Genomic DNA, 8,666 nt, shown 5'->3' on the forward strand with positions numbered 1-8,666 from the left:
TATCAGGAAATGAAATATTAAGAAAAAAAAGAATTAATTAAAATTTTTTCAGTCAACAAAACACCACCTGGACAAAAATATGTAAAACAGACGATAAACAAGACGCTGCCGTCAAGTGCTGACATCTGTCGTCGTTAAATTTTATAAAAATCGATTTTTAACAGGGTTTCGATGAATCGGTACCCTGGCCTATTTGCTTAACAATTGGGGGTACGACAGATCGGTACCCAGGTCAAGAAAGAGGGCATAATATAATTGTAAAAGTAAGTACTGCAATCATACAAGAAATGACAGAAGAATGCGTGCCAACACCTCCGAAAAAATGGTTAAAGATATCAGAAGAATTTTGGCCAATATGGAACTTTCCTAATTGCCTTGGTGCAAACACGTCCTCATAACAGCTCCAACTAACAGTGGATCTCTTTATTTTAAATCTTACAAGCGAAATAAGATGCTTTTAATGTATTGAAAATACGGTATATGCTTACAAGTGAAGGTCACTGATAAAGCTACAGTCATGTGATTGCAATGCAACTCTAAAATCAATCGTTTATGTAATATCCTTTCATGAAAATGTACAGTACATTTAGTTTATTTAGCGAAATACGTTGCGACAGAATCGCAGACCTAAATCCAGATCTGAAATACTTTGCATTTACGTTACCTCTTTCGATAGCTAAGAGTAAAAAATGTATACAAGTTACAAAAAGCGAAGTTTATGCTTTGTGTGTTTTCTACAACCGGTCCTCTTACCGTCAGAAGTATTTGGAATTAAAATAATGTATTGCGATTGTAAGAAGTCGATAGGAAACAGGAAATATTTGTCGAAGTTATATTCTTTGTACCAAACTACTGTAGAGATTTTTATGTGGGCTAATTTATTACTTTCTGCTCAGGAACTAACAGACAATTTGGTGTGTGTCGGATGGATCCAAATGTTCCCTAAAAATCAAATATTTATCAAATTTATTCTAATATCCTATTTTGTTTTTTTGTCTCTTCAATTTAGCTTTTTTAAAAGGAAGAGACTTTATTTTCCTAGAAATAACAGTGGATACGAAGGAGAGGAACGAATAGCACATGATATTCAAACAGTATTTATAACTGGCCTTACAAATTTATTTTTTGCAATAATTCCAGGCATTACTGTAATTGACTTATTTCTGTATCCTACATTAAAACAAATAACTAATTCACAGTTTGAACTCGCATTCTGTAATCTCAATATTACGTTATTGTTCATTTATGGAGCTGGACAAATAAACGTTTGCATACTTGTTATAGGTGCAGGTGCAGTAATGCTCTCGAAAAGATTCACGTATTTATCTGATGTAGTCGACAAATTGAGAAAAGATGAAATTTTCCTGAATACTAAAATCGAAACCTTGATTCAAACTCATTGGGATTTATGGACTTATATACAAGAAGTAAACTTAGTATGTGAAGCATATTTTCCAGTCGTATATTGTAGCGCAGTGTATGAAACAAGTTTCATCTTCTGCGCAGTGGTTTTCTTTGATGGTGATAATGTAATGCGTCTCGCACTTTCTATTATTTTGATAACTATCCTTCTCGTAATTACAGTTGGAAGTTTACAGCTATCTCGGTTCTCATCCTTGGTAAGTTAAATTTAAACCTATTTTCTCTTATTAAGTAAATAGATTTAGAAAACCCTTGAAAAATAAAAATGGAATTTCTATGTCATTTTTAAACAATGTGCAAGCGCAAAATCCGACAGAGGGCTCTGTTTTTCAGCTAAGATGGCTGCCGAAACAGGTAAGGAACCGACCATGTGTTTGTTGAGTGCCTGAGCCGATTCAGTTTTTGTCGGTGACGAATACTGAGAGGACCAAATGGAGAACAGATCATTGAATTCATGTAAAATTCTATACTATATCGTCAGCGACAGGTAACGTTGTCTTGTAGAAGGTGAAGCCGTGTTTGATGCTGGACACATCATATTTTGTGGATTAAACTCTAACAACAACACTGAATTTCATGTTGTTGCTTTAGTGTTGCAACCTCAGATAATGTCATTTTAATACATCTCAATTATAGGGAGAATGCACGTGCAAAGCGGGGCTGTCTGGTTTTTGTAAACATGTGATAGCATGTTTATTACACGTTAACAGGTGAGAAATATTTAAATATTTTAAGCAGTATACACCATGTTCCAATATAAAAACATAAGTGTATAAGTACTGAATGACTCAGCAGGGCAGATTTCAGATTGGCACTAATTTTAACTATTATTATAAATAAATGTTTTTATATTGGAACATGGTGTATACTGCTTAAAATATTTAAATACTTCTCACCTGTTAACGTGTAATAAACATGCTATCACATGTTTACAAAAACCAGACAGCCCCGCTTTGCACGTGCATTCTCCCTATAATTGAGATGTATTAAAATGACATTATCTGAAATTGCAACACTAAAGCAACATGAACTTCAGTGTTGTTGTTAGAGTTTAATCCACAAAATACGATGTGTCTAGCATCAAAAACGGCTTCATCTTCGACAAGACAACGTTTCCTGTCCCCAATATAGTCTAGAATTTGATTAAATTCAATGATTTGTTCCCCATTTGGTCCTCGCAGTAGTCGTCCCCGACAGAAACTGTTTGGTCAAAGGCACTGAACAAACACATGGCCGATTCCTTACCTGTTTCGGCAGCCATCTTGGCTCAAAAACAGTGGCCTATGTCGGATTTGACGCTTGCCACTAGGACTTCGTTCGACTTAGTCGTATCGCTATGTAATTGAGGCGAAATCTGAAACAAAAATCCGATCTTTGTATTTGCCACCACAAAGAAGACTATTTTTATACCTATATATGTGGCTAGAACATTTGGCATCTAAGACAAACTTAAATATGGCGCCATTTGTATAAGCTTTTCATTAGTCTGTTACAAGTATGAAATCATAAAAGCACTTTTTATTGTAATGAATATTATATTTCATAATATAATTTTTTATAGTCGCGTATAAAAGTTTTTTTATTGATTGTTTAAAAACTATGTAGTGTGATTAATAATCGATCACATGGAATTTCTTCATCTTTTATTTTAGTTGATATGCGTTTAGATTACACGTTTCGGGCCTAACATGCCTCTCTTCAGTCAACTAAAAAATTATAAAAACGCACACAGTACGTAACATACATATAATAAATAGTAGTAGGTAATAGTAATAAATACATATAAATGATTCAGAATTCAGATGTTTTACAAGACATACCCAAGATCACAATTTTTTCAAACCGGGCTCTATTGGATGAATACATTATATGTATGTCGCTTACACATTTATTATTCTTGTATATCTGTTTGAACAAATGTTTAAAATCGCAAATACAGTACTAATCAAGAAATACGTTGATTGACAAAATCTGTATATATACGCCATTAACATACCTTCGCTTATTCTTCTTTTTGAACCAAAGATAACCTTTACAAAATAAATACGACGTGCCTTTTTATTCTTTCGGTAAAATTTAATAAAACAGTTAAAGAGCAAACAGTTGTATCTTCACTTGCGTTTCATTATATCTTCGTTTTTCCTGCTGCTTTTGCTGTGCAATACCGTGCTAATCAGCTAATTCTTACGCTGTGAGATGGCCAATTCATGATTGGGTAAAACACCCAATCGTGAATTGGCCATCTCACAGCGTAAGAATGTTAATTATTTCCTTTATCAAACCTCATCAAATTTTTTGAATTTATTTAATTATGATAATTCTTATTTTTATTTAGTAAGTGATTTTCAATAATTACCACAAAACTCTTTTACGGTTTTAATTTTTTGTCAAATTTTTATACGTAAACCACCAATGTACTTACTATTTTTGATCAGGTTATATTTATATTTCTAATTTTCAGAATGTTATTTATAGCACTTTCAACCAGTTTTCATTTCTTTTTATACTCAGATTTTTATTTACACAGTTTTTGCTTTTAAGGATTTCTACCGGTATACTTTCAATTTTCTATTACATATTTCTGTTTCTCTATGTAAGATTTTTATATTATTCTGATCAATATTGCAATCATTTATTGTACAATGTTCATGGAAGACAGAGTTGAGTCTATGATGTTTTAGATCTTCTATATGTTCTTTCAGTCTTACTTTCATTTTTTGTTTAGTTTCTCCTATGTAGAATTTTGTGCGCTGCACGTACACGGGATTTTATATACAATGTTTCTTGTTTCTTCTGGTGGTTGTTTTCATTTCTTTGTGGGTTGTCGGGTTTTAATTCCAGATGATAACTTTTCATATTTTGGTGCGAATTTTTTTATTCATTTTTCTTGTTTCTCTATCTATTTTCTCACACTGACCTTTGATAAATGGAAAACTGACGTATTTCGCTTTTAAGTGTTCTTTTTCTCCTACAAAAATCTTTTGATTGCTTATTTTCTTTTCCCAGGCCTGTTTAACTATTTCTGCTAATTAATTCGCGGAAAATGCTTAAAGAAATTTTGAAAGATGGCCTTCTTCTATTAGTTAGGAGTGACGATGGCTGGATGGCCGAGCGGTTACGGTGGCAACCTACCGTTGTGGGGACCCTGGGCTCGAATCTAAACTGCACGAAAATGCCACAAGAATTTTTCGGGTGGTGGACGGTCCGAGTGAATATGTTTGACTCCGTTAAGCATCACCCGGTCACTTCATTGTGGACTTTGCCGAACCCATAAGAGGCTTTCTAAAAGAGGCGCTTTGAGTACTCACATGGAGGAAAGAATTTTAAGAAAAGTTATGAGTGATTGTCAAATATGTTTCCGTGTGCCTGGTATGGCCACGGGGTTGTAGTTTGGGCAGACTAATTTAATCTGTAAAAATGCAATGTTAATAAATTACCTTTAATTAATTATTTTTGTTAGCCTTTTTACGGATTTATTATTATTATTTGTTATATTCATCATTGGCAATATTATAAGATCTAAACAAATCGTGATTTAATCAAACAAAGTACAAAGTTTATTTCAATTAAAATTTTAAACGGTTAATTCACTAATTCACCATTAAAATAGAGTGCAAATACCGTGTATTAATTAGACACAAAAGCTTAAGATAATGATTTAAATGATATTTGAGTAAGTTTTTTAAACTTCGTTGTTCCTTGTAATAAAGCATTAAACTTGTTAGCATATTTGTTTTTTCTCCAAACACACGTTAAAATAATTTAAAAAACGAACAAATGACAGGATACATAAATTAGTAAAACACTATGATTTATTGGGTAAATGTGCTTTTGAATTGCGTTTGAAAGCAAATTTTTGCATATATTTCTATATTATATAGGAGTTTTTATAAGAATTATACAACTGTTTTTCATAATATTAATTTTAACATTTCAAGCTGTACGGAAAATTCATCGAAATCGATAAATTGTGTTCTGCTGATCTACCGTTAGAAACTAAAATGAAGGTAATAACTTACAAATAAACTAAAATTGTTTCGATTGGTTTTTAAATTCAATATGAAAAACAAATTTAATTTTTTGTTTAAAGATGCTAAACTTTATGAAAAGATATGGCAAGACTCCATTTGGAATAAACATCGGCGGATTCTTTTATGTTAAAAAGGACTTTTTCATTCGAGTAAGTTCATTTAATATATTCTCTTACCGTAGTAGACTTTATTAGACTTGTACAAATATCATTTATAACTGCATGTACACAAATCATTTTATATTCGTAAAAATTGTATTAGATATAGAAATCTCTTTAGGTATGGCTATATAATAATTTTAAAATATTGTTTTACAGGTTCTGAGCGCCATATATTCATTGATGTCTGTCTTGGTAGAACTTGTAGCAGTAAAAAAACCAACTTGTGAAATTAAGATAGAAAATATGTTATAAAACTGTATAGCATTAAAACGAGCGTAACAAATATTTGAACTCGGTGATCTATATTACTGATAGATACAGAAAATTATTCGCGATCTACTATAGTTTAGAACAGTTAATAAAGAATTAGACAATAGAACAAGAGAAATAATTAGACAACTAGACAAAAAATATTCCTAAAAAATAGAAATTAAAAATTAATTTATTGAAATTGCACTCTGTATCATTGTATAACTTTAAAAAAATACAACAAAGCGTTGCATAAGTATTCCGGATAAAACTGAAAAGTTTATGTGGCGCCATCTGTTATGATAATTTATTAAAAAAAACATTTATATAATTATTTATTATAAAATGGCGAAAAACTTAATTTTCAGGGAAGAGATGAGCTGTATTCAAAATTGTAAATGCTAATAACGAGGAAAAGCTTTAATGTGACCGTGTTCGAGATATGACACATGACTCCTATATCCTAATCTCTGGACCTATAACCACCGAAGTTTATTAATAGCATAAATCTTCCTAATACACAAATCTCCTTATAAATTATCTGTTTAGTATATCGGTACTCCTGCACAACTAAAATCCGATTCGATGTAAAAATGATAAACCTTGAAAATTTATTTAAAAATTTTCAACGGACGAACTTTAAACATGTCCTTGTTCTTAGTCCTTTTCTAACACTACCAAGAGATAAACATTTAAAACCAACGAGATATAATTTATGAAAAGTATATGATGCGCTAATAAAAACTTATATCAATCTATAGCTACAGACTATTCACCATCTATAAAAGTATTTGTACTTTTTAAATTAGTATTCTTATAATGTTTTATTTTATATTCAGGATTCATCAGCTGACATATAACCAATCTATTTTGTAATTGTGAAAATTTTCCATCATTGTAAGCCTTTTCAAAATATTACGAAATATTTACTTCTGGAATTTTTAAATTATTTATATCTTTAAATAAATTTTGTACTAAAACTAGTCATTTCCATTATCGCGATGACCAGAGATTTATTCTTTTTTTTATCCTCGAACTTTAACTCTCTCTCAAATAATTTTAACAGCGTTTTGTTGTCTCCAAAGACATTATTATTTTTAAAGTAATGTAACGATCTATTTTTATCGTCCTCAAGTATCGACAGTCGAGAATCCAACGTTACAATAATCAGTCGTTCTAAAAGGGTTTTTAACTTATTATCAGAAGAAATTTGTAGTTCAAGCAAAATTATTTTCCAGCTTTAATATATGAAAGAATCAATTGTTCTGCCGGGTCACTCGAAACTCCCTCGTCTTTATTCTTAGATTGCGTTATTAAATTTGTAGCAGATGACTCTTGAAAAACTGAAGAAAAAGATTTTCTTTTGTTAGAAAATGTATTTGTCATGAATTTCAGAAATAAAATTCACTAAATGAAATACAAAGTTACAATTGTCAATTTTTCACTAGCAGCAGCCACAGACAAACAACGTTTCCGATAAGACAAATTAAGATGCTATTTATTTTTGAAAATGCTAAATCTACCTACTAACCAAGTGACTTAAGCGCCAGCTATCAACAATTTAACCCATTAACTCTAGAACAGTGTTTTTCAACCTTCTTGAATACGCGACCCCTTTACAAGTTAAAAAATTCTGGCGACCCCCCTAGGGCCATATTAAAACTATATCAGTGATTTAAAAAACTATGTTTTTAATTTTCTTTCTGTTGAGACAAATTATTGTCGATAAAATGAAAATTTAGAAGAATCGACAATAATTTAACACACATAAAGTATGAAACTTCCTTTAATTATAACATTTGGCACAGGGAACTGTTGACTTTTTTTTCCAGAATCTGAATTTTCAGCTTCTACTTTTCTACTTTTTATTTCTTTTTGCAAATCAGCTCAACACTTTTTCGGCTATCATTTTCTGGGGTGGGCCGTAATTCTCGCTGAAATTGTGCTTTTTTTAATGTAGTGTAGGACCTACAAACACTTGTCTTTTTCTTTTACCCACGACCCCCCATGTAAGGCTTCGCGACCCCCAGGTTGAAAAACACTGATCTAAACCACCACTTGTCCTTCTTTCTCTTTCCCCCATTAACATCACACTGCGATTCTCTTACATTTACTATGAATGTGACTCTAATCAGGTCTATGAACTCATGGAAATGAAAACATGTTGTACTTACCACAGAATAAAATGTTAAGATCATCAATGCACTAAAAAAAAAAAAAAGCATCTGGGAAATGTGTTGCTGAAAAATATGACATGGGAGCAACTACTGTATCAGAATTATTAAGAAAAATGGTAATGAAATATTGCAGTTTGCTTCTATTGTAGAAAATAGTTTGATGTGACAGATCAAAATGATCAGTAAGATGCTACTCACACATTAATGAATAAATAAATAAATACAGTACATATACAATATTGTGCTACTATTCTGTAATTTCATTGTTCACTTCTTAATCCTATTATCTAAATTTCTGGTTATCTGAATCACTTACAGAACAAATAAATTTGTATAATTGGAATTCTACCATACTGTAAGCACATAACTGTGTAAGTAGGCATTGATGTAATAATAAGTGAATCAACCAATCATAAACAAAATAAACAGCATTCCAATTTCACTTTTAAAACAATTTCCGTGTTTTACCAAATTTTCCCAATTAATGTCTACAGCCATAGTGAGGACACTACTCTATTTTATTGTATTTGTCATATTATTATTTTTTCTATTACAAATTTCCCTGAACCATGTCTGCACAATTGGACAAATTCTTAATCACTAGTCATGAGTACAGAATTGTACAC

At 31.3% G+C, this 8,666-nt stretch overlaps 1 long non-coding RNA gene across 1 annotated transcript; it reads left to right on the top strand.

Annotated features, from left to right (window-relative positions):
• The first annotated feature begins 1,540 nt into the window (after positions 1 to 1,540).
• Positions 1,541 to 6,238, top strand: LOC111632913. Its single transcript, XR_002757948.1, has 4 exons — positions 1,541 to 1,619; positions 5,361 to 5,429; positions 5,513 to 5,602; positions 5,771 to 6,238. It is a non-coding gene; the product is annotated as an uncharacterized LOC111632913 (long non-coding RNA).
• Positions 6,239 to 8,666: the final 2,428 nt, after the last annotated feature.

The sequence above is a fragment of the Centruroides sculpturatus genome, unplaced genomic scaffold (assembly GCF_000671375.1).
Source record: "Centruroides sculpturatus isolate CEXI.00-Female unplaced genomic scaffold, Cexi_2.0 scaffold292, whole genome shotgun sequence".
In the NCBI taxonomy this organism is placed as follows: domain Eukaryota; kingdom Metazoa; phylum Arthropoda; class Arachnida; order Scorpiones; family Buthidae; genus Centruroides; species Centruroides sculpturatus.